This window comes from Anser brachyrhynchus, assembly GCF_964034855.1.
Source record: "Anser brachyrhynchus genome assembly, chromosome: 1".
Classification (NCBI taxonomy): domain Eukaryota; kingdom Metazoa; phylum Chordata; class Aves; order Anseriformes; family Anatidae; genus Anser; species Anser brachyrhynchus.
In genome coordinates, this window is record NC_137694.1 from 18,192,815 (window position 1) to 18,220,614 (window position 27,800).

Genomic DNA, 27,800 nt, shown 5'->3' on the forward strand with positions numbered 1-27,800 from the left:
TTAAACTTTCATCTTCTACATTTATGATAAGTGGTCTAATAACCAGGCCACAGGTGTCACAGATAAGAGATTTTACATTGCTTCTTCCTGAAGTTGAACTACTGTGCCAACAAAGAATGTGATAGTAGTGGAACCAGGACAGAAAATGGGAAATATCTGATTTTAATCTAATGGTATAAACAATGAGTTTAATGGTATAAGCAATGAGTTTAATAGTGTAAGAAATGAGTAGTCATAAAGCATGGATTCAGTCCCAAGTACAGTTCCTTGAAAGCATATCCATTTAACATAGACTTTATTTAAACAAACTGACCCATTTCTGCGCTTAGTTTACTACTATTTTAGAATCTTGTTCTCCTGGTTTCAGAATATCCTAGTTTCAGGAAGATAAGATATGTTTCATATAAGGTGATTACTACAGAGTTCTTGTGAGATATGGATTCGATACTTCTGAGTTGAGTAGAGATGGAAACCCATCTCACAATTGCAATGTGAATGTTTTAACTTCAAATATGGCTTATCTGAGAATTTCAACTGAGTCTAATTTTTTTCATCTTCTTCAGAGATGTATAGGCAGTGTGGACCTAAGCCAGAATAGCAACATTTGTGAAGTAATGTATTACGTTAGAAATAAGGGTATGAGAAAGCAAGTAAAGTTTAGACCTCATGAACTTTTGGTTTAGTTCTTAATGAGTTTAGATTACATGATGACTTACTGGAAAAAAAAAAAAAAAGGATTTAATTCAATTTTAGAAGTTTGAATCTTGTTTTAGGGAGAACATAGGTGGAATGGATTCTTCTTCTGAGTCATTCTGCTTAAATGCATCAAATAAAACTGTAAAGAATAAAGTGTATTGAAACAATTTATTGCTTATTCGTTATGACACATAGAGGAAGGATATATACAATCTGTTTAAAGAATAAAATGATTTCAATAGGTACCCTCAGACACATGGTACTCCTAAATAAACTTGTTGCAGAGAGCTTCCTCGTAATAAAATTTCCCTCTATTGCACCATGAAAGTTTTAATATTACTAATTTAATTAACTTCACCAAAGAAGAAGGATTCCCAAATGTCTTGAACAAACTTTAAATCATAGCTAATTTTGAAGCACTTAACATTTATGATTAGCACTGGTAGGCATATGTGACAATGTATTTTCAGATTCCCACCTTTCTGCTGTATCTGGGAGCTGTATCTCTTGGGGAAAATGCAAAATAAGGATATGTTCTTCTATTTATTCATTTATTTATTATTTTATATTCATGTTAACTTTTAGAAAACATCCATTTTAATGTGTGCAATCCATTGGAAGTATAGAAACCATCCACAGAAACATTTTAAAAACAAATTGACCTTTTCTCTTTGATAAATAAAGCTTATTTTTCTGTAAAAGAAAATTCTTTATCTTTACAATATATATTTACTATAAGTGTATGACATAAAACATAACTTTCTTCTAATTTCCCTAAATGCTGTTTCTATTATTTTATGACATTTTAAAAACGATTACATTATGCTGGAAAGGAATATTAAGAGCATAACATATTAAATGCTGAAGACATTGTGTTAAAACATCACTGTTTTTGAAATCAGAAATGTATTTTGCCTTTAAGAATTGTCTACATACTTAGTTAATGCTTTGAAGGGAAAGTATAAATTAAACAAATCCTCTTTGAGGGACTATAAATAATTCAGTCAAGGACCTGTCAAATTTGAGGACACAGGTATGATCTAAATCTGCTTAACAGACCTTTGACTGAATCATAAATCCATTCTGTTTTTCTCAGGATTTTTAAAAAGTAAAATTTATTGGAATCTGGGATGTGTATGTAGTAGTATGTATATAATAGCTGAATTTTGTGCTAACTATAGCTAAAAACTTGGAAAGCAGATAATCTGAAAGTCCAAATTCAAAAACAAAACAAACAAAAAACTACCAACAAAAGCAAAACAAAACACCACCAACAAAACAAACAAACAAAAAACAGCAACCAAAAAACACATTTTAAAAGCTATCTTCCATAGAAGAGAGTTGTGAATACAAATCAAAACCAGTCAAGAGTTAAATCAGAGACTAGATACCAGCACTGTTAGCTATTTCCAATAATATAAAATTGCATGCCTCAAATTACAGAAAATGATTTATCTGTGTACTGGAGAACTGATTTACATCCTTTGTGCACCACCCTGGAACTTTCATTGCATTCATAATGACAAGAATCAGCCAAAAACAATGTATGATGTATACCTTAAGCCAACATCTGATTTTGGACTACTGTAAGATTTCTATTTTTTCAATTTCTCAAAGGTGAGTGAAAGTGGCAGTAAAAAAATTGGTTTGAATTTTTAATGCCAATAATTCTTTTTACTTACTTGAAAGTAAGAAAGATGCTTACTGCGAAAGGCACAAGAAGATAGGAGTGTAGAACTCTAACCACCATTGGCTTCCATGCTATTGTACCTTGATGGCAATCAGCCTTTCCCTGTAGGGACATCAGAGATTGTACTGAAAATATATAGTGAAAAGAAGAGTGTGGAAGTGCGTCAGTGGCTTGCGACCTGAACCATTATGACACTGATCATATTACCGATCACATTACTGATAAAAGTGAAAATGCACTCACAAAATGTCATGTCTGTCTTAAACCAATTCTAACACGCTCAGAGCAGACACTGCAAAGGCCTGAATCATTTTGTGGTTTCCATCAATGATAATATAGCCAATGTAATAATAATTCCGCTATAAAAACATAACTTTTCTAAAGAATACATGGATGACATAAGCAGGAATACTTTAAATAGAGTCCGTTGAATAGACGCCATTGAAATGCAAGTACAAAGTGTTGAGAAAAGTGTTGTTCTGTTTTATTTCTTTTCCTTAGTTATTGAAAAGAAAAAAAGATATTTTTAAGCAAGAATGTAAGAACCCAAGAATGACTATATAGGTTTAGCTCAACTGTATTCCTTCAATACCAGGTACTTCATAGGTCAGTGATTAGGAGGAGTAAAAACGGAACAAGAATATATAGTATTCCCAGTAAAACTTATTGCCCACCCCCCCCCCCTTTTTTTTTCTCCACATTAGGAGTTTTCCTGAGCCTGGTGTGATTTTGTCAGATTAGCAACTCAATGAAACTTTCTTCTGTGTAATTACCCTGTTTCCTCTTGAATCCACCCATAACATCACAAGGTGTTCCACAGGTCTACTTCTGTTAAACACCAAGTACTTTTGTTTCCCTGGAGCATGGTTGCTGCTAGCGTCATCTGATAGTCCCAAATTCTTGTACCAGAGAAGACAAGAACAGCTGGTCCCTATCTACCTCCCCTGTGACACCATGATTTTTTCAACCTTTTGTGTGCCCCCAAAACTTCCTTTTTCTAGGCTGAAAATTCTTAGCACTCAGAAATCTTGTCTTGCATGATATTACAATCATCCCTGTTTTGGTGGTTATATGAATATGTTTGCTAATTTCTACAAGTTAAAACACCTGCCCCAAAATAGTAGGCAAAGGTATGAAGGCTAATAATTGATCATTAATTTTTCTTATATTCTTTTTTTTTTTTTCTTCCCTGGTTATCTATACATTGATGGTGTAGGAGAATTGATGATGTAAGCAGAAGTTGCTTTTAAAAAGCAACTGTCATTTACCCAGTTGCTGTTTACATGATAAATGGTACTGTATGTCTCATTACTGCTAGTGACTACTGACTACTCTGCCCTAAAAATAAACCAGCAGCCACTGTTTGAGTTTGTAGGCTAATGGCAAGAAATGCATATCAGCAAGGTTTCAATTAACAGAGTATTGTATTTGCAGTGTTCTAACCTATGCTAGAGATATTCTGGCACTGACCTAAGAGGGGGGTACACTTCTATTCTCACATCACCCTATTTGTACAGCTGTCTTGAGATGACCTTATATACTGAACTCTATAGTTCAGGGCTCAGTAAGCTTCTGTCTTTGGTATTGCTTCAGTTAGCTTGCCACTTTCCATTTGAAGATGTGAAACTTCAATTGTCTTCCTGTAATTCAGCTGAGTGGTTAAGATCTGTGCGCCATTTTGGGTATTTTGGGAGAAATTGAAGATTCCTGTAGTTTGTTATCTGAAAATGTGAATTTGTATTGTCTTTTAAAATTATTATTATTATTATCATTATTATTATTATTATTATTACATTAAGGTGCTTTTCTAAATAATAGGAGCATGGAGAAGGCATAGATATGCCTATAGAAGGAAGTAGAGGTATGTTCTATTATTTCCCAAATATACTTTGTTGTTAGTTCACTGATGTACGAAATTCCACATTTTCCTCTGTTACACTTTAATGCTGTGCTAGAAATTTTGTAGTGGGTGTTTTAGATAGTTGCTATTGGACAACAACACAGTATCACCGCTATGAAAGCAGTGTGGAAAATGGAATTTGTTTTATTTTATTTTTTTTTAGAATTGAAATGTGAATAAAACATTGCTTATGACCCTTTCATAAATACAAGCTCAACAATCAGAAGATTTTTTATGAGTACGTATATTTTATGAGTAAGTGATGTTTTCTGCTAGCATCATTTCCCTTGCATTCTGTATTTCCAGAGAGAATTGTAATATTTTCTTGTGCAGAACTCTGTTTTGGCACATTGCTAACAGCAGTAGATGTTAGGTACTGTCTATTGCCCTGCCTCTGCCAACAACCACGAACGGAATGTTTGCATCTGCTTTGAGCCATGCACCAAATTGGAAACAGTTGTTGTGCTTATATTGTGCCTGCACAATTGACTGATGACAACTACCCTTCAGAGTATATGGGGGTTTTATGCCTAATTATTTTTACTGCAGAGCTGGGAACTTAAGAAACTCCTATGAGCAAATCTCAGATAACTTGAAGTTAGAAATAATAGGATAGTGAGAATTTAAAAGATGATAAAAATTTGTCTGAAGCCAGAAAACAGCTTTTCAGAAGTAAATTTGTCCTTTCACCTTGGATATTTTAAATATTGCTGATTTTTATTTTTCATTTCCTTAGTAATTACTATAAATGCAGCAATCAGTACTACACTTTCCCCATGACATTTTCAAATGCTTTTCTAGTACCTCCTCCTCCTTTCCTGGAAGTAATATGTTTTTCTATGCATTGCATGTGGCTTTGAGGTGCTAAGCTTTGTAATTATCTGCCAAAAAGCATTCTACAAGTATTGTCACATTGTTCTCACATAAATTATGGTAGTTTAACCAAACCAGTAAGAAAATGAGAAATTAAATTTTCTGGGAAACTGAAATTTAGTTGAAACATTTTTGCTTTTCTTTTAGAAAAATATTAAATGAACATATATCTGAAACCAGATCTTTAATAAGATTTAAACAGATTTTTAGTCAAATGAATGGTAATAGTTTTGATCATAAATTATGTTATTTGCAATCAAAATATGCTTAAAACAAATGAATATTTTCTTAATTTATTTCACCATGGAACTATTAAATTAACAAGTAAACTATCTGATTCTTATATTGGAATTCAGTTGGTGTTTAATTTGGTTGGGCTTTAAAAGTGAAATTTCTGTAAAGAAAACTTTTTTTGTGTATATTTTCCTATATAATAGGTATATAATTTTGAAATACTTCAAAGCATGCAGTCATAGCTAAGGTGTGTGTTGTTGTTTGTGATTCCTCTTTTAAATATAAATAAAGCTATTCTACAATATCAGCCGTTTCAAAAATGCTATCCATAAGCAGGAATGCTTACTGCTTCTTGGAAATGAGATCATACCCAAGTGAGAAGTTGGTCTGATGAGATGCCATCTTTTAAAGGGAAAAGCATCTAAGTTTCCAGGTTTCGAATGAAGCTACTTTGGGTTTAGTAGCCTAATGTGTTGCTATGCTTTATTGCCTCTATTTTTTCAGAGAAAGTAAAGATAGCTATGACTGTAGCCATATATCTCAGAAATATTTGATTGCTAAGAAACCCTCTTTGGAAAACAAACACAATATATTAAGTGCCATATACATTCTAACAATTTTTGCATGTTTATGCTTACAAATATTAAACTGAAAGTGTTAGACTTAAAATCTCATCAATGTCAACAGTTATCCTGACTACTTGAGCACAGCAAATAACCATGTTCAAAAAGCCTATGTGTTCCCATAGATAGCTGTCCTAAGCTGCGGGCTTTCATTGTGGTTCAGTGTAGTTTATAGCAGAATGTACGGATTTAAACAAATATAATACTGAAGAACTTTAGTGGACAATGCAACCAAAGATTATTGAGAAAGCCATGTATTTTCACTAAAACTCTAAAAGTAAAAGCAGAATGTCTTTTACCAGGAGCAGTGATCGGAATTTATTGCGCAAACTTTATTAAAATCCTTTCCTTATATATCTGCTTTTTAGAATTTGTTTCTTTTGTTCAAGAAATTATATGCATACAGGATTTCATTTTTGTTTTATTTTAAAGGATTTTTTTTCAACTTTCAATGGAATTTCTAATTCAAAGTATCGTTTCTTTAACTGCCTTTTTTTTTTTCTTTCCCTAATGCAGGGAACTAATGTCAGTAACACTGGCTAATGGTGCACTGCAGGAAGAGAAAGGGTAGCAGCTCACACTTAGCAAGTTACAGTACCAGAGCAGGTGCAATACCTGAGGTCAGTGCAGCAGAAGATGCTTAGACACGGCTCAGCCAATCTCACCACAGTTGTGTGGAATCTCTCAGAAACTACAAAAAATCCTGCTGGGTTGAAGAAAATCTGTAATTACAGACAGTCTGTACCCAATTACACCAACAAAAGTAACCACTTATATGAACTATGATTATTGTATTGTGTAGGAATTTGGCAGTGATAAAGGCATGTGGGCTAAGTTTCTTGAGAAAAGAATTTCTCACTTAAAAATTGTTTCTAAATTATTGCCAGTAGATCCCTCTCTAGAACTCATTGTATCGTAAAAATTGTAATAAAAAGTAAGTACTGTCACAGACATGGTGCATACATAAACCATCCTTAAGAACAGGCATTTGAAGTGCTGAAACAAAAACAATGCATTTACAAGCTATGTAAAGCCATCACAGTCAAAAAGGTAATAACCCAGTATAGGGCTCTACTTGCTATTCTCTACCACCAGAGAGAATGCTTCATAAAATGCAGAAAAAATAGATGGGCGTCTTGTGAATTTTGTGCTTGGAAATTCAGAAAATAAGATACAGAAATGTGGACATCCCCAAAGGAACTTCTGCCTTCTTTGCTGTTGTCAGGAGAGCTGTGGACAAGGTTAGGAGTACAAGAGTTTCTCATATCTGAGGGTAAGAGAAAGAGGGAGGCTTTTTGCTGGGGAAAAGCTGAGACTGAAAGGAAAGGCCATCTAGGAAACCTTTAGATGACCCGGTAGCAGATGTATATAAACATCCAAATTTACATGTTTGGGATTTGGTTAAGCATTCGTATGACATGGTTTTGTGCCTGCCTATTTTGCCCAATGTTTATTTTGTTGCAGTAGTTCATATGCTGAGCTCAATTTTAAATGAGCTGCTTCAAGGTAGGGTGCATTCATCATTATGGGAACCAAAGGAAGATAAGTATTTAATTCATTCCAATAAAACCTTTATTGTCTTGTAGAGTTCTGCAATTGCATGGATTCATTTGGCAGGCCTTCATTGTGTTGCTTTGCCTGTGCAGCACAGAATAATGGTAGCAACATTTCATTAAGAGGCAGCCATGCTAAAACCTAATAAAAACTTAATATCCTGTATGACTGCCCTATAGATTCGACTCTCTTTAGTGGATATAACTTCTTTTCTGTCATGACTTGACTGTTATAATTATATGCAACCCTTGTAAACTATTTGTTGCTTTTGGTACTAGTTTCATGTCAGGGTAGATATGTTCCAGTGGGTTGTATGTTTGTTTTGTGTACCTTTATTTATAGTAATGGGTTCATTTCAATGAGTCGGTTCATATGGTGTGCCATGAGGATATATTTCAGGAACAGGTGTGAGCTAATTTATTTGTGGAAAAGGGTTGGCCCTTTTTAAGCTTTACACAATGGTCTTTTGAAATTGTAGCTACTCCAGGGGTGGACAGCAAACATCATTTTTAGTGTGAGGTGTTAGGGAACAATGAATTGATATATAGTAAACACAGGCAGACTTTTTTAAAGATTCTATTTGTAAAGCCTTCTGTAAGAAGATTAGCAGAGTATTTACTTTCCTATCTATATCCTCCTTCTGCAGGAGATGCCTGGTGGTGTATGAGGGCTACAACATGCACACAAAGGAACAGTTCATGATGTCTTTTCCTTTAATTTGTATGTGATGATATGTAAAGCTATTAATATCTCTTGCAACACGCTGGCACTTCCAGTAATGGAAGCATGTCTGACCATAAATAGGGTTTTGCAACTTACACAGAAAAGCTGGGTATCCTTGGAAGGCTAGACTCATTGTTTTTACCTCTAGCATTTCTATGATTGAAGAGGTTCAAATAGTAGCCTGTTCTTCAGGAACAGACTTTCTGTGGTACGATAGTGATTTTTCCCTGTAAATCGATTAATTAAATTAATACTGTAAACAAACAAACAAGCAAAACCAACCACAGTATTAGTAGACAAATTTGTAGTGTTTTGCTTTCTTTTTTTAGCAGCTGAGCTAATTCAATTTATTTTTTTTCTACAAAGGCACATCAGCAGTGGAGCGTAAGATGCTCAATTACAACTCTGCAGTTGAGTGAAAGGAATCTGGGATCCCCAAAATCTTTTCTGCTTGCCTTTAAATAAGCAGACAAATAGATCACAGCTGATCTAGTGGAACATGTCCCTGCCTGTGACAGGGGGTGAAGGTGGGGGTGGAACTAGGTGATATTTAAAGTCCCTTCCATGGGTTGACATTCTGATTCGATGATTTATAGAATTGTAGGAATTTGGCATATAAACTAGCCCAGCCATGTTATTACCCTTAAGCCTTCTATTCTATAGAATAATGAAAAATTAAAACACCACATTATAAATGAAAACATCCTTTTTTTTTTTCTCATAGCAATAGGAAGAAAATAGCAGTATCTGAGACTTTTTTTTTAATGTATATTCATATGCATTTTTCAGCTTCTGTTCATAATCCTGTTTCTATAATCATTTTATTTTAAGTTGGAGAACATTTCTGGCAAAAACGAATGATTTGCAGGTTCATGATAGATGATCCAAAGAGCTAGATGCTTATGTCCTCCAGCCTCTTCTTGTTTTAGTAACATGAGGAGGTGGATATATTAATAGCAGAATATTTGCTTTTCATAGATGAATATTGAATGATGGAATTTATGTTGTTGATGGTCTTCTATTCATTGCAGTTTTTGATGGACACAGTCAGTCTGGATTTCCTTAAAAATTCAGGTCCAGCAGAATGTATGTTGCTTAGCATTTGGTGAAGAAAGGTACGTCTCTGTAAATGTGTGGTCACTGTAAATGTAGGTATGTGCTAACTTTTAGTCATTTGGCTTGATGGAAAAACTAGAACAGTGATAGAAGCCTATCTATCTTTCCATTGAGTATTATGCATTACTTGTTCAGCTAATTTGTCTCCAAAATAAATAAAATATTCCATAAGTTTGCTTTGTCTCACATATCTTAAGCAAATTTGCAAGCTTTGACATGTGAGCTTCCACACAATTTATTTACCGTAGTTCAGACCTGAATTTCTCTTGCTTTCTGTGATGGCATCTCAGTGTTCTTCCTCTTCTCCACAATTGTTTTCAAAATATAGTTAAAATTATCACCACAAGGTGGAGTTCTGAACTTTCCATCATGAACAATCATTTCAGTGTATCAATGGGGAGCAAATATAATGTCTTTCTAACTATTATATTTCAATTATATCTGAAATTTGCAGGAGTGTTTTCAGTATAAACATTCAGCAGAAGAAGTAAATAACTTTGGAATTATTCCTATGGCCAAGACAGTGTCTTAATGCATAGTTAGTAGACGTTTTAAACTTGCATTTTTTGTCTTTTCTAGTCAGGTATGCAAAGCTGAGGGGGAAAAAAATAACTAAAGTAATAGATTCTAATATAGCTTTACTCTCTAAGAATCTTTTCTTCATCTTTTTCTATTCCCTTATACATTCACTAAGGACAAAGGTCCTTTCGCACGTTAAAGATGTTGCTACAGATGATCTTACTTGCGTTTACAGAGAAGGAATTTTCTGCCAGATAGACACTTGGAAGTTTTTGTAATAAAAACACCATCTACACTTATCACCTATATCAACAATGAATTTTTATAATTTATGGGATGTGGTACAATTAGTTGGCTGTTTAAAGGAACTCTTATGCATGCACAAACAGATTCTAAGTACACTTTTCTGTTTCAGTTATTTAGTTTACAGGATTTATTATTTTGTAACTGTGACAAGATTTTCAAATACTGATAGAGATTTAACAACTACATAGTTCTATAGGAATTTTTATTTGTTCTGTCCTATAAATATAGCTTTCTATATTATTAGCTTTCTTTATATTAAAATTAGCTTTCTATATTTATGGGACAGAACATCAGTGTTTCTAAAACATAGTAAACTACTACTTTTACTTGTATGTATATCAGATCTCAGTGGTAATAGTTTAACTTGTGTCTTTGAATATCTAAGCTTTAGAGTCTGAAAATTAGTTCAGAACTCTTCCTGTTTCACAAGGCAACTGCAGGCGCTAATGAAGGAGTTGTAGCAGAGGAGCTGATAGCAATTTGGCACGTTGTGGTGCTGAAAGGACAGCTCATGGCAGCGCAAAGGGGCTTTGCTTCAATGATGGCGTATGCACAAGAGGTATAGAAATTATGAGAATATAACAATCATATAGAAACGATCTGTTAGAAGTTTTTAAAAGTACATTTGTAGTGAATATTATTGATTATAAAGAAAAAAATATAGTGTTCTTAGTGTTCTTCGTTACGGAATACACTACAGTCTCTGAGGTCATACAGACCTGTACTTCAGGAGGACTGTGATTAAGCTCTACCATTAAATGTTAAAAAAAAAAAAAAAAAAAGAGTAAAATATTGGGTTTTGTTGCAGTACTTTATGACATGATGTGTTAATCTTTCCCTCACCTTCTCTGCAAATCCCTTGCTTTAGGATGTCATGCAATATGATTTTAGTCTGTTATGTTACTCAATAGTGATGAAAAGTTCAAACTATTAAGCTTTAATTGAACAAAAACAAACCAGCAGAATTATAATGAGGCAATTAACACTTTGCTCTAATTTTCCTTAACCCAGTTACTCAGTCATTAGGAATTTCATCTCTGATATATTGAGCAAACTTTGAAAATCTTATTGATCTTTTCACTTTTCATGATCTTTTTGCTGAAGACAAACAAACCCCTCAAACAAACAAACTTTGCTTTAAAGGTAAACGTGAAATACTCTAGATAATAAAAGCTATATTCAGTAGTTTCACACCCAAAAATATGTGGATATCCTTATTGTTATGATAGAAAATTATCCAAATAATGACCAGAAATGATTTTTTTTGATTGGCAGGTTCAGAAAGAATTCTCATCTAACTATCCTATTAATCCTCTGTGGCTTTAAATGGCTCACAGCATGTTCAGTGTCAGCTCAATTTGTCATGCATATGTTTAAATTAAGTATCTATCACACCTTCTGTGACCTGGTCCCCTACATAGACGGACCCTCACTTGAGCTTCAACAGGAGCTAGTACAAAAGCAGATCTGAGAACAAAATTAGGCCTTGTATATTTGAAATTCTGGAATGATAGTTACTGTTCTGCTGATACTACTATTTATTAAGGATTAAGTATTGAAATATTTTTAATAGTATGTTGTTTTTCACATGGCATAATTATAACCTTCTAAATGAAATAATTCCATGTCTTACGCTTTGGTGCTTTTCAGAGCATACTGCTCTGAGCAGGGACTTTGGACTAGATGTTCTCCAGAGATTCCTTTTAACCTCAACTGTTCTGTGATTCTATGATTCTGTGAAATTGTTTCCTGGTGAAACGAAGCTACCTGGGGCAGTCTCATGTTTTCACTTTGAGTTTCTATGTGATAACTACCAGTAATTCCCCAGATTTTTCTCTTTCAATGGGCTATTGTTTTTGTTGTTTTCTGCTGAAGTGAGAAAGACTGTATACTCTTCCATAGTCAAGCACACACAAACTGCTGACACTCCTTTTAGAAGATGGTCTTTTAAAATTCCTTTGCCAAACTCAAGATGATTAATGCAGACAAATCACAAGCGAATGAATTTACTTTGGTTGTGCCATTCTCTAAGATGTTAACCTAGTTGTTATAGGCAATCTTTTAGTGCCTGGTAAAATAAGCACAGTGCTGCTCATGACCATATGTTAAGTAACATTTTATGATGTTTTTGTTTACTGAGTATTCCTTCATCATTCACTTTGCAGGTTATGTGGATAGTGGTTGTCCATTTTAAGTGGAACCATCCATTTTAACTGATACAATTCTAAGACTCCTTCCCTTTATATGATTTTCCTATGAGGAACAGGAAAGGCTATTTTCTATACCATCACACCTAGTTGGAACTCCTACAGCTTGCTTAGTTCCTTCCCTATGTTCATATTTTAGCAACTTAACTTTCAGTTACCAGTATGGGATTCCTGTGGCTTTCTTCATTAGTGTTTGTCTGGCACTCCACTAACTTCTCAGCAGAGTGCCCTTACTAACATCTTGTAAGAGGGCTCTCTGGTACCTGCTTTTAGCTTCATTAGTCTTTCTTTCCAGCTTTTCTGAAAAGCATCCTGCAGGCTCCTCCATGTTCTAGGCAAAGGTTCATTTTCTCGAGTGAGGTCTTTGCTTCACGCGTGTTCTTCTGGACTTGCCAAACAGTGCATTTTCTTTGATGAATCCTTTATACAGTAACTCCTGAACTGCACATAAATATAGCCACTCAAATAAACTATATTCCAGTGAATATGAATTGCTTGTAAAAGGGACCATACTCAGAACACTAACTACATTGTGAAAATACTTGTTGATATCCTTATGGCTTTTGATGATCTCTTGAGGTCCCTTCCAACCCCTACAATTCTGTGATTCGTGTACTTTCAAATGACTGAATGTTTTTCCCCAATCTGTATATCTCTGGGGACAAAGTAGTCTGGGGAATACAGAAACCTGTTCTAACTGGATAATATGACCTGATCTCATTTTCACAAAGCTGTCCTAGGGAAGTTATATCTTCAAGAGAATGCTCCAGGCCTAAGTCTTCTTTTACCCCTTCTTTAGGAACAGTTCTTCCAGTCCTGTTTTGCTGTCTAAACACTGCCTCCTGGAACTAGGAATTACTTAATCCTATTACTCCTCTAGTTGGATGCAGTTCCAGTTATCTAGCTATTCTTTGTTTCAACAGCCTCAAAACAAGTGAAAGGAGTGTGGTGGTTTTACCTTGCTAGGCAGATGAACCCCATCACAACCGCTCTCACTTGCTCACCCTCTCAGAAGAGGAGGGGAAGAAGAAAAGCAAAGAAACAACTCATGGGTTGGGATAAAGATAATATAATTAAAGGAAAAATAATTATTAAGGGAAATTATTATTAATTAAATAATTTAACTAAAAGGAAAAGGGAAAGGGGAAAAGGGAAAAACAAAACAAAACAAGCAAAGGTCGTGTGGAAGTGCAGAGGAAAGAAATTATTCTCTGCTTCCTACCAATGAGCGATGCTTGACCATGTTCTTGAAGCAGGGCCTCGAGGCATGTCGCAGTTGTTTAGAAGGACAGATGTTTTCACAACGAGAGCCCACCTCATCCCTCTACTTTCTTTTTCCACCTTATATTGCTGAAAGTGACATCATATGGTATGGAATATCCCTTTGGTTGGTTTAGGTCAGCTGCCCTGGTGATGTTCCTTCCTCACTTCTTGCCCACCCCCAGCCTGCTGGCTCTGGGTGGGGGGGGGGAGGGGCGGGTAGAGGATGCTGTGCCAATATTGCTCAGCAGTAGACACAACACTGGTGTGATACCAGTGCTGTTCTAGTTACAAGTGCAGAGCACAACTCTGTACGGGCTGCTGCAGGGAAAGTTAACTCCATCCCAGCCAGACCCAGTACAAGGAGACAAAGTGATGGTCATGCAGGACACCATTTTGTTATCTCTCATCTGTCATTTATTTTGTTTTTATGAAACAGAACCATCGTATTGAATCATAGTACTTTTTTTTTTTTTTTTTTTTTTTGCAAACATAAACAGGCAGTTTACAGGAATGGGCAAAAAATCCTTACTCTGGTGTTGGGAGAATCAGAGAAAATTAAAAGCAACTCATGCAACCTAAATGGGCACCTAAGCTTTCTAATAACAAGAATGTCTGTTTTTCTAATCTAATAATTTTGCTAATGTATAGTTCATCTTTTTTTTTTTTTTCCTCCTGTTACTCAGTAGTAACAAAATTTAGCCAAAGTTATCCAGTTGTTGCAGTTTTCTGGTCCTTTAATGAAGGTATGATACCGGCTTGCTGTTCTCAAGATCAGTGACTGTGTAGTAAACCAGAAGGGAGCCTAGAAACCCAGCCTATAGCCCCCTTCCTGGGGCAACACTGGGCTATTGCTGCCAAAGGTAAGCACTTCTGTCAGCGTGATTTCTGAATGAGTTCAGTGCTGTCTGATAAATTTGGCTGTGGTCAGACTATGATTTCTTTGTCTACTGGGAATGCAATCCCAATAAGAGATCCCAATAGCAGAAAGGGAGAGGGAAAGGAGGGAATAAAGGATTCTAGAATGGGCTTCTTTGAGAACAGGTGATCTGAATATCTGTTTCTACTATTTGTACAGTAATTAAATATATATTTGTGACTGGAATTGGTCTCAGGACAGAGTCCAGTCTATCCTCTTATGAGAATTAGGATTACCCCTAATGCGTATTTATTTAACTTGTTCTTAAAAAAAAAATCATGCATGTTGATATATGGATTCCCTATCAATGATAATCTGTGCCGTCATTTAACTGTCCTGATAGCTAGGCTGTTTTCAATTAGCATGTGATGCAAAATCCCTCTGCTATATTTGTAGTTCTAATTCAAAACAGATCTAATTTATCTATATTTTTCTTAAAATATGAAGCCACAAACTGAAAAAGTGCTGTCGTGGAACTTCAGGAATGAAGTTTAGGAGATATTACTTGTTTCTGTCAAAGAATTTAAAATTATACTTCACTTTGTGGCAACAACATTGTATTTTTGGATCATTATTCACTTTGTGATCCACTATACCTTCATACCTTTTTCCATTATTTATGCAGTTGTACAATATTTTCTCATTTTTAAATGTTCAGCATTTGAGGAAAAGTGCAATGACTATTCTTCTCCCCTGCCAAAATGAAAGACAATGTGCTGTGTTCCTGATTTAGAAGAATCATGTTATCATTTGATCAGGTCTCCAAATTCATTAAAATGTTGACCTCTCTGAATGACTAAAAAACAATCCTATAATATGATGAAAAACCTTGATATTGAGTGCTTTCTACTAATTCATATATTTGCTTGATTCTAATATTTAATTTATAAGCCAAATTCTGTTCTTTGGTATTCTGGGGTAAAAACACTGCAGTTGTCCTTCTAGATCTGACCTCATTAAAACTGAAAATAGTGTATATCTCTTAATACAGAAATAGTTTATCCAAAAGGAACTGTGTAAGGAATATAGCTAGCCTGGTGGGTTTTTTTTTCTTTTTTCTTTTTTCTTTTTATAACCCCTCTGTATAATGTAACACTTTACATCATCTGAAGTAAAATATTTTTGTATCAAAATCTTGTTCTGGATATGATGCCTCCTGTTCTGGATGTGATGATCAGGGAATTCTCTTTTACTGCTCTCCCGTATTAGAACCAGTTATGGCCCATATAACTGTCATTGTTTCAGTAACCTGCAAATTTATTGCTGTAATGAAGCTTCCCGATAAACAAAGTTATTCTTATTTATTAAGTCAGCAGTTGAATCTACAGCTGAACAGAGAGGCTTATTGTGTAAAGATCTGAGGTTATATGTAACATATTTTGAAATGCTGTATATGGACGGCGAATATAGTCATGGTTACGGCAGTGGGCAGGAAATCACAGTTTTGAGTCTTGGCTGTGCCACAGACTTTCTGTGTGACTTTGGACAAGCTACTCTTTGTGCATTAGCTAATAGTACTATCTCTATCTCCCAGGGGTGTTGTGAGAATACATTCATTAATGTTTGTAAGGCGCTTGGATATTATAGAGATGGGGCCATATAAGCACTTAGAGAAACAATCCATTTTTGCAACAATGTGCATCTTCCTGACTAAGGACTTTTTTGCTGGAAGTTTTTCATCGATGCTTATTATGAATAAATCTACTTTATAATGATATAGTGAGGTTAAACTGCATTTTGGAGTGTGGTTTCACTTTAGTATTCAGAACAGGTGGGAACAGTCATAAGTTTGAAAGCTGTTCCCAAGGAAAGAGAATAGAATTTTTATACTCAGACATTTGAATAGAAAAGATACCTCTTGTGATTCATCTAGTTCAAAACATGGAGGATTATTTACATCTGTATCTGTCTCACAAATAGTTTATTCTATTTTAAGCACTTCTCATTACATTGTCTAAACTACCTCCTCAGGCAAGTCATTTCATTGCCTAATTGCCTTTAAAGTTAAACAGTTTGCTCAAATGTCTACCCTATTTTTTTTTCCTTGTGGAAATAAGCTACTCTTTCAGTCTGTCCTTTCTTTCTGAAATAACCTTCACTCACTCGTGCTCAGTTCAGATGCACAACACAGTTATAGCAGGTTAACAAGGTATTGCTTTAGAGCTGATGGGAGGTAAATTGGTGAGCCACTGTAATTTGATTTGATAATTTGCCTGGCTGAGTGCTATATGGTATTAAAATCTGAATATGGGGCTCAGAGCATTAGCACCAAGGAGAAAAAAAATTAAATAAAATAAAAATTAAGTATTCCCAAGACCTTCATGGAGAACTTGTTGGTGAGAGGTTTCCAGTCTAGGAGAGTAGATGCTGCAAAGACTTCATAAAGGGTTTTGTTTTGTTTTGTTTTCATTCATAGAAACTAGTGGCAGATAAATTATGGAAGTAAGGGATCTGGATGAGTCTCAGCATTCCTTGAGGAAAGTGGAACTCTACAGTTTTGAGGCTCAGGAAACAAAGTATATGTTGTGCATCTGTGTAAAACTTTTTACTTTTGAGCCCTGAGTCTAACCAAATTTCTCAGAGAGACAAAAGTATCACATACTTCAATTGCAAAAGTTTCTGAAAATGCATGATCATTGGAAGACAGAGACCCTATAAATGCCCCGATGCTGGGAACAGACATTGTGTTCTGTATTACTTTGTTAAATCTAGAGAATCGACATGGTCTTCAGCTGGATAGTAGTGAGAAATCAGAGCTTGCAGTCAATTACAAAATGTAAACTTATATGAAAACTGACCTCATTTATTCTGGGGCTCATGGGATTGCTTGTTATTAATTTACAGTTTGCAGTGAAGTCCATCCCTGCACTATTTGTTTGAATATGTACTGAGTAGGATTGCTTTTTAACAAAGTTCCCATATTAGTGATAGTGGAAATGCTTCTGAAGGCGATGGCTTCTCAGGATGAGTATTGTTTTTAAACTACAGTCAGACATTCTTAGCAATGCACAAGGACAGAGCTGCACTATTTATTTTCTGTCAATGATGATTGGGAATTGAATGGGGTTGATATTATCCTCGTATCCTATACACATATGTAAAATATACTACACTGGACAGAAGAACTAAAATGAAAGAAGGAAGTAAGGTACAATATTCCAACATTGCATAGAGTTATTACAAACGGAGCTACAGGTAGCAACTTGTAATCTTAACTTGGATTCACAGCCTTCAGTCTGCTCCCAACCTCGTGTTGTATCTTGTTTTCTGGGCTTAGCTAAAGACTCAGTACAGCCATCTCTCCTTTCAGTCTGCCAGTAGATGCAGGACCTGTGTTTGGGGATTCTTAATCAGAATTCCTGATTTGGTAATAAAACTTGATGCAGGATTGAATAAAAAGTATCAGTAAAGCTAAGAAGAGGAAACATCATTAATGAGATATTATTATTTTGTTTATAGTTGTTTATTATTATAGTTGTTTTACATAAAATATATTTTCAACTTACTCATGTTGCTGTTTATTAGGCATTATTTAAGTCCTTGGTTACTAAGAATTTCCTCTGTGAATATATTTTCATATGGCAATGATAATAAAATTTCTACCAAAATATTGAGAAAAAATAATAATATAACTCAAGGGATTACTGTTATCTTCTTAAAAAAATGCAGAATGTTTTATATATTGTGTCAAACTAATCCTCTTTGATACACTGTGTGCGTCACACAAAAATAATTGGCATGATAATGACTAATATAAATAGAAAAAACAGTGTACAAAACAAGAGATGACAGTTTACAAAACTCAGTTCTGATAGCCAGTTAAAAAGATGACCACCAGAAACAGTTGAAAATTTAAATTTTTGTTAATTTTTTTCATCCTGTGTTGTGCCTGTCAAAAAGAAGATATACATCTTCAGCAGTATATCTGAAAAAGGAAAACATTTAAACCTACTCAGACTATTACAGTTGCATTACTAGATTTTAATGACTGCCTTACAAAACTCTGATAACTTCTTGAGGCTGTTTTTCTATATACGAAGCAGCAGAGCATATAATCTGGAAAGGGGAAGAACCTTCTCCTTATGGCAAAGTAAATTGTTGTGATTTCTCACAGTAGGAGGTTATTGGCTCATATGCTGATTCTGTCCACTTTGATAGGATAACTTTATGGATAAACAGCTTCATACCTATGGTATGTCTTTAGGATTGATGCCAGTTGCACGTTTTCATCAACAGAATAACTTCTCCCTTCCTCATCTCCTTGGTGACCTTAAACCCTCAGGCAATGCTCAATATACAAGTAGACGTTATGTTGCTCATACTACCTGATATTTCAGTTTATGACATAAAGTACTCGCTTCTTGTATCTTTTGTGTATTCTTCTAAAGTAATTATGAAGACAACATGCTTATTTTAAAAACTAGGGTTACCTAGTGGAAGAAAAAACAGTCTGTTACACGTAGACAAAGAGAATACTCAAAGTAGCTGGCATTTAAAATACATCTAAAATACCTCTTGTAACCATAACAATTATTCTAGTTTATTATACTGTCTTTAGCTGTTCCTTCTTTTCTGCAAGTAATTGTCATGTGGTTGGGGAGTTTGGTTTGTTCTGTTTTTATGGAATTCCATTAGTTTTCTGGAGGAAAATAAAAGGAAGAAAAGGTGTTTTTTTTTTTTTTTTTTTTTTTCCGGCATAGTTTCTTCATAGACAAACAATCAAACAAAAACCAAGAAAGCAAGCTGGTTTTGGATTCAACATTTGGTGGCATTATAGTTTAAGTTTTTATTTCATATGGCTGGGTTTTACTGTGAAGGCTAGATAAGTGCTATGTACTTTACTATATTTCCTTTATAGGGAAGATATGAATACTTAGCCTCTTTCAAAGAAGGGAGGGAGAGGGAGGTGGGAAAGAGAGAGACTCACCTGGTTTCTGTCATGTCAGATGCAGTTGGGTAAGTGCTTCGTTAACTTATATTTGAAATGATTACTAAAAGCTCCTCTAAAATCAGTGAGGGTCAGTTTTATGAGTACTGTTCTCAGCATCTGAAAGTAGCCATTACGTACAGCAGGATGATTATAAGGGGAAACTCTAAAGTCTTCAATTCTAAATCTTCAGGTGTGTGGGCTGTTAGACCCCCTAATGTTGTAGTTTATTCTGTGTTCATTTCCTTTTGCATTTTCAGAAGTGATTTCAATTGAATCATTTATGATTCTTCCATTCAGATTATAACAGCTATTTTGGAGCGGATAACCCTCAATGGCTGTATATGAGACATTGCCCGGGGTGCTTCCAAGATGCTTTTGAGCTGGGTAAGGAAATCACTGAGTGTTGACACATTCTGAAAGCACTATGGCATGGATCAAGAACATATAGTTTATAAAATGTGTTACTGACCTATTATTTTACGCATTAATGACAGAGTAGACTATACCCATTTCCTCTGAAGTGTTAAACAAAACCAAATAAGCACTATTAAATATATATATATATATCAAGTATTTTCAAAAATGAAATACAGTATCTATCTCTATATAGTAATTCATACGTAAAAACGTTGTCATCATTACCAACTTATAATGTATCTACTTTTTCCATAGTAGCCATTCAATGTATAATATTATATTAATGTAATGTTATATAATATTAGCATACTGGTGAAGTAATTACTCAAATTTTTGCTGTGACTTTAAGGTCAAAGCTATCTGTTTCTGTGGGCATGGCTTAACCAATATACTAATATAAGACTTCAGCTTATATTCATGCTGTAATCTCTGATCATCCCTACTCTGTATGTGTTACCTTACAAACTCTTGTTCAGTCATGAGCAATTAGTTGTGATGAATCATCTGCCCCTTCAGATACAGACACAGGCAACTAAAAACTGAACTGAACCCTTGCACAATGAAGGCTGTATAGGCATGGGGTGTTGGTGTGGACCTTCCACTGAGTGTGCATGATGTGAAGAAATCAGAGAAAGCTTTCTGTCTCTTCTTCAAAAGCCCACTGATAAGTATGAAGATCAGGACAGTCCAGCACAGATGTGATGCTAAAATATCTCAGGAGCTGGCACAAAGACAGGTCCATGGCCCACTCCTCTCCTTCTCTATTTAAGATTAAGCAATGTCCAGGGAGAATTCATATTTTGCTGTAGAAATACATTTCTACCTCTTACAATATTTGTTTAATGCTCTTTGTAATGTTTTATCCTTCTGAAATCTGACTGATGCAGTTACAGTGTCTGCAGGTTTTTTACTGAAGTTCACGCTGTGTGCTGCCAGTAGCTGAAGTTGCAACTTGACAAAGATAATTCTGCCTGGTATAGTAAGGGTGTAATTTTTTTTTTATTTTTTTATTTTTTAATGACAAAATCTTAGATGCTCCATTTCATGTTGTAATTAAAACTCTCTATTTTAAAACAATGTAAGCATACAGAAAAAGGGTTCCTGTTAGAACAGCATAATCCAAAATGATATCAAAAAGGATATTACCCTTTACAAACATGCTTTTCACACACACAGAAAAGTCAAAACCTGCTATACAGTGGTCACTTCATTAACTGTAGTAAGATATAGACTGTCTGATGTGTCTGGCAAATACAAAAAAAAATCTACAAAAAAGCGCAAGCAAACAAGTAGTAAGTAAGTTGCACATGGAGGAGAAGGTTATATATATAAATCTGCTTTTCCTACCATTATCCCACCCCAGGTGTACGTTGATAGGGCCTCCAGTGTGTTAATTCCTCAGAGCACAGAGTCCAGTAATAAATCTCATATTAGCTTGCAGTAATCCATTTTCACTCTACTGAACAAAATATGTCTTACACTATTTAGTGTTATCTGGACATATCTAATAATATCTAAAGACTGGCTAATACCTTTTTTTTTTTTTCTTGTACTGTCAAGAACTAGTAGACTATATTATACATGAATGGCTTGCAAAATTATTGGTTTATATTTCAGAATGAAAAACAAGTTTGTGTTCTAATTTTGCCTTTCCTTATTCGAGATTTTGAAATGAACTCCTGAAAACAGACCCAGAAGAAACTTAATGTATAATATTCTGGGTTCCCTTTAATGTCACAGTCTGATGCAGGTGTAAATTTTTTGAAAACACAAGAGTTTTCAGGCTTAAAACAAGAGTGCCATAGTGGTAAACCCATTTTAATTTATACATAAAATGTAATAATTGTTCATTTTGTGCATGTAACAATATTCAAATGTCTATCTGAGGTTTTCAATATTTTTAAAACATCTGCACATTTGTCTGAAAAATATTTGTTTCCCTGTTTCCCCTCCACTAGTTTATTTGCAACCAAAGATTGCCTCTTCTCTCAGTAATATCCACCAACATGCTAAAACAGTGAAGACACAGTCGTTGTCTCTTCCTTGTATGCGCAGAACATGTTTTATCTAACTCTGGAGGTGCCTTGTTTGTTCTAGATATACTCCATTTTTGTTGCAGCTCCCTTTCCTACTGACCACAGTAAGAATCAGTAATTAAGTGTCCATTGTTCTGTGACTCTAGCTCCTGATCAATGTTTGTGATATGCGTGTTTTGAGGGGAAAAGTCAACAGCTAAATAGAAAGTAAAGTTCTCTGGTTAAAGTTCAAGCAATAGGTCATAGAGCTTATTGGCCAAGTTGCCAGTGAGTATGAGTTTGTATAGTATTGTTCCTGCTGTATTTGGATTTATTATTATTATTATTTTACTGTCTCCATTTAGGTGAGGGGAAACACCAAAACCCCTTAACTTCTTAACTTTTTAACTTTTCCATACAGCACTACTATACTGTACTGTTGGCTATTCTATAAAGGTTTGCTATAACTTAACTTACATGACTTGAGTCAGTACTTATTCTGCATGGCTTACTTCATAGGTCTCACGAGGAATTTACTCACTGAACATAACAGCCTTTCAGTTGTGTGTATGAGGCTAGACCCTCAGCAAGTGATGCTGGATACTATGGATCATAACTAAATTAATTAATGTGTTTAATAATTGTGGTTATAATACAAATCCTTTTTGTAATGTATATATATATATGTAGTAAACAAATATATTATTTTAGTTTGAGTAGGGAATTGTTAAAGAATGCAGTTGATTTTAAAATATAAAAAGTGAAAATACGAGGATAAGCCTTCTCAATTTCAGTGTTTTCTGTAGCCCTGCAGTCACTGGAACATTCAAGACTATGCCTTATCCATCAGTCTTAACTGTGAGTTCCAATAGTTATATACTCTCTGAATTATTTCAGGATGATAATCTTACAACTGGAGGCAGGTAGAAAGGCCCTTGAGACCTTGTAGAATTCCTCTTTGAAATTAGTAGTTCTCCTGGATGTAAGTTACTGCCTATTCAGGTCTTTGTAGATGAATGAAGGTGTTTTGAAAGCATTTTGAGTACATGAAGACCATAAACAAAACAGAAAAAAAAAAAAAGGAAGCAAGAAAGGAAGGGCAGGCAGACAATATAATATTACAAGTTCTCCATTAAGATGTGTGGTTCTGTCAATTTAGTACAGTTCCACCCCCTCCACCACCCCCCCCCTCCAAATATATGAAACTATCCATAGGCAGACATAGCATATATTACCATGTATCACAGAAATGAAATCACGTCGTTTAGAGGACTGCCTTTAAGTATTTGTCTCTCTCTTCAGACTTAAATATATTTCTTCCAGAAGAGCCTGAGTGAAAACTTGGTACCTCTCACATCAAAACAATTCCATGCTCTGGAAGGCAAAAGAGTTTCAGCATTGCAGGTTCCTCACACAGGATATGCTGTCCTAGCTCCCTCCTCAGTGGCATCTCATTCATGACAGCTCACGTATTCTCTTATACGCATACTGGCACTAGTTCCTGTGAATAAGTACTGGTTGCAATTACCATCAGTGTAGGAACTGAATTTTGTAAGGCTCTAAATTTTGTAGTCCCACATGTGTTAGTTTTTTTTTCTACGTCAGAAATTCCCCAGGTCATAATGCTGTCATTGTTCTCAGTAGGAAACCTTAATTGCAGAGCTAGTTGGAAAAGAGTTGGATTAGCTGGCAGAGTGTTGTCTGGAAAATCTTTCAGCTGTGCAATGTTATCTCTTCCCCTTATATCCCCTCGCCCCCACCCCTGAGGATTCCTAGCCTGCTGCATTTGGTGAGATACATATGTTTTCCCCAGCTCCAAGAGCTGTGAAGGGTTCCTCTGGGATATCTAAGTATAAATACCTAAGTGTGTCTTCAGTTGCTAGGTTATTTTTAGTCAATGGGTGGTTACCAAGTCATCTATAATTGTGCTGTTAAATGTGTCAGAGCAGCTACTAGAAAGCTAGGTGCTCCCTGTAACAGGTTGAGTGTGTAAGGTGAAATTAAAGAGTACAAAATCAGAATTACAGAAGTGAGCTGTTTAAAACTTTGAATGATATAAAGGGAGATGGTCCATGAGTACAACATGGATGGAGGAGGACAGTAACATACTATCCATAGTACCTGCGACTGGCATATCGTGTCATTTCTAATTTCTGCTGTTGGGGAACTTACCAGGAGTCAGGGGATGGCAGTGGTCTTACAGAGCCTTTCATGTCTTAGCCAGCTCATATAAAGCCTTTATCAGCAGTGGCCAAAAGCAATTATGAACTGGTAACTGCTAAGTGGGAGAAAGTGCAATGAGTTCCCTATGGGCAACTGTCCACAGGACACAGGCTGTTGGCACAGTTCTTTCTCTATAAATAGAGGAGCGGAATACAATCATACCTAAAGTGAAAGTCAGTAAGATGGTGGGAAGAAGGCAAGAACAGCAAAATAATATAATTGGAAAGCCAAAGGAAATGCAAAGATATTTTAAAACACATATCAGAAATATTAGGCAGAAATTAGGTACTACAGCAAAGAAATTGCACGTTGGTTATTCTAAAATATCCTTGCTGTGTTATCCCTTTTATGAATCTGCAATTAGGAGAAAGAGCAGGAAGTAGGGTTTGGTCTGTCAAAAAATTATTACAGACATTAACACATCAGCTAATTAGGTGAGTGAAGGAAAAATAAAGCAAAAATTTTAGGCGTTCATGGAAGGAGATGGTAAGATGGATATGTGTTTGTAATTCCTGGTGCAGCTACATCACATCACAAACCAGAGATTAATAAAGTCTCTTTAGAGATAAATTTCTACTTCAGTGGCATTGCCCAGTGCAAGCTGAAGACCAGCGATGGTATTTGGAGGACTGCTGCAGTTGTGACTAGCCCAGATGCAAAGAAATGTGAACCAGCTGTTGGTATGCAGAGAGCAGCAGGGGAAAAATATTTAAAGGCTGCAAAAGATAATTGGTGGAAATATATCCATCTGTATTCATTTCTGTATATTCAATATATCATCTATTTTGAGTAGATTCAAAATGGGAAAGGATTTATAATGCCACTTCAGGCATGTGTGAGAGATAAATTGGGTGAATTTCAACCAAATAAAATGTTAAACTTAACTTAGGAGAAACATCCCAGCTGAGAGAACCGCTGGGCTGGAATAATCGCCTCAAGTGACTGGTGACAGACTATCGCCTGAGTAACTCAAAAGTAACAAAAATGAAATCCAATGGGCATCAGCAAAGGTTTGGCTAGATAGGCTAATAATAGATACTGTCTGCTCTTTTTTTTTTTTTTTTTGTGTGCTTCAAAGCCAGTGGTAGATTCCAAATTCATTAGTGAGAATGGGCTAACGTCATCTCTTGTGCTGCTGCATTTAGATCTGCATTGGCCATGCATAATTTTGGGGTTTATTGCATGAACAGTAATAAAATAATCATTCAAGAAACATTCAACACAACTGAAAATACCAGAGACTTAGTTACAGTGGTATGGAACACAATCTGGACATGGTCACATTTCAGGAACTTTAGCATCTTCTTATTTATAAAATGTCTTGGTACTGAAGAATAGATCTTTTAAAGTTTTACAGTGTTTTTTTTTTTCTTTTCTTTCTTTTTTTTTTTTTCCCACAGAACTAAATACAGAGTACAAAAATATTTTTAAACCTACAGAATTGAGCAAAGGCTGCTGTCTTCACTACAGAGTTCCAGTTTTAGTAATTCTGTTGAACTAGACAGAAGTTTCAGTGAAAGGAACAAATGAGCTGTGTTTCCAAAAGAGAACATACATTTGGAAATGATGCACTTATCTGTTGTGCTGCTTTCCCATAGGAACTGGGAAGAACTCATATCTCAAACACATTTGCTTTTGCTCCTTGGCCATCAGGAAAATGCTTTCCTTACTACTTTTCCCAATGGTCCACTGCGTTGGAAATGTCTTCTAATGCCATCACCATCTTTTACCTGCATGAAGGAGCTGTCAGGTGCTTCACATCTCTCTTTAACATTAAAACACAAGTGGAGAAGTTCCTGTGGAGCGGATTCCAGGCAGAAGCTATTGCTGAGACCATAGCCCTTTGCCCCTCTGTATTACTGGAGACACGTGGGGTCAGAGCTTTGGCAAAAACCTGGAAATACGAAGTGAGTTAGTTCTATAAATCTCTCTTAGCCTAAGCAGCTTAGAAACTGTTGGACGGGTGTTATTGTATTAGCTGGGGGTTCAAATCTTAATAGGCTGAAAGATAAGGGGCCATTTTTGTCAAGGGAATTTATTCAGAAAAGTCTTCCAGAGAAGTCCATGTTGGTAACTTCACATATCTTTAATATTTTATAAATCTTTATGCATGTGACAACTCAAGATATCGAAGGTGGCTGTTTTTGAATAGGACTCGCCGCCTTTGAAAAGTCCAAGTCTATTAAGAAAATACAAAAAACACAGCGAACCATATTTAGTACAGCGAGCATCGTTGCCAGGTACCACTGTCCTCCCAAATGGGAAGTCTTCTGGAATCCCTTGTTGCTATGAGACTAACTATCTCTGTACGGTGTGAGCACTGAACCAGATTTTGCTCCCACTTACACTAGTGTGCATGTCGAGTGACTCCCATGTGGCCAAGAAGCACAGTGCCGCATTCTGATGCCTTGCTTATGAAAGGGTCTGATCCAAAGCCCACTAAAGCCCAGGAGTATTCATCTAATTCAGAAGCTCCAAGTAAGACTAGCTTAAAATCAAAGTACATGGGAGCAGCGCTGTTGTCTTGAACCTCAAAGGAGCAAGCAAGAGATTTTGACCCACTGGCAGCATATCTCCACGTGCTTCTAGGAAAGCGATATGTAAAATTCGTCATAGGGTTTCTCTCCAAACTTAGAAGTTCAAACTGAAGGATACACGGTGCTTATCCTGGACTGCATAAACTCTTAAGTTTGAGACACCTTTAAAATCCACTTATCTGTGGACTTTAAAAAAAATGACACCATTTCAGGGGGGCTTGTGAGGTTTTTTTTTTTTCTGATTGCTTAAGTATAAAATATGTGAATTTTCTTTAGCTGCTTGACACTTTTCCGTTTCATGCAGAAGACAAATAAACAAACAAAACCCAACTTGAACTGAGCCCAAGCATGGCCAATTTCTTACCAAAGGGTACATTTCAGAATGAAAGATTTACAGTGGAATATCTCTAGTGTAGCTATGACATTGCTCTAACATTGCATTGCTGTAATCTTCAAATACAGTAAATGCAATAAATGGGTTTATAGGGATTTGTGTGAAGTTTAAAATTCAAAAGATAGCTGCTTTTAACATTTCTCTGTGCTACCAGTGAAAGAGCAAAATGCACAGGGAGGAACGCAACACAAATCATCAACAACGAGGGAAACGTTTGCCCAACGAAAACACTGATATTTTATTAACCTGTCCTTCCAAGCCTCTTGAAACCCTTTTTTAAAAATTAAGAAAATATTTAAATAATGAGCTTTACAAAAAATAACAGAAAGGGAAACATTTCACCAAAGAGCCACGGAAGCAACGCTAAGACTTGTCTCACAAGCATCCCCCTGCTTGGCTTCTTTCCGTCTTCGGAGCTATGGACGCGCTCCTGGGTCTATCCCAGCCGCTGAGGCTCCGGCCGCCGCCGTGCAGCCGCTTTTTGGCCGGCCCCGGGGGGCGCCCCAACTTCGAGCTCCCCGGCGGCGGGGGGCGAGGTGGGGACCCCCTCCGGCGCTGCCGCCGCCTCCAGCCCCATCCCGCTCCTCCTCCGCTTCCCCCTTCGCCCCCGCCAGACCCGGCCGGCCGTCCGGGGGGGGAGGGGGGGGGGGACACGAAAAGGGGG

The 27,800-nt window shown here is 35.9% G+C and overlaps 1 protein-coding gene across 2 annotated transcripts in view; it reads left to right on the forward strand.

Annotated features, from left to right (window-relative positions):
- Nucleotides 1-27,800, forward strand: part of TAFA5 (TAFA chemokine like family member 5) — a 440,326-nt gene that overhangs the window by 80,588 nt on the left and 331,938 nt on the right. The window lies entirely within an intron of this gene.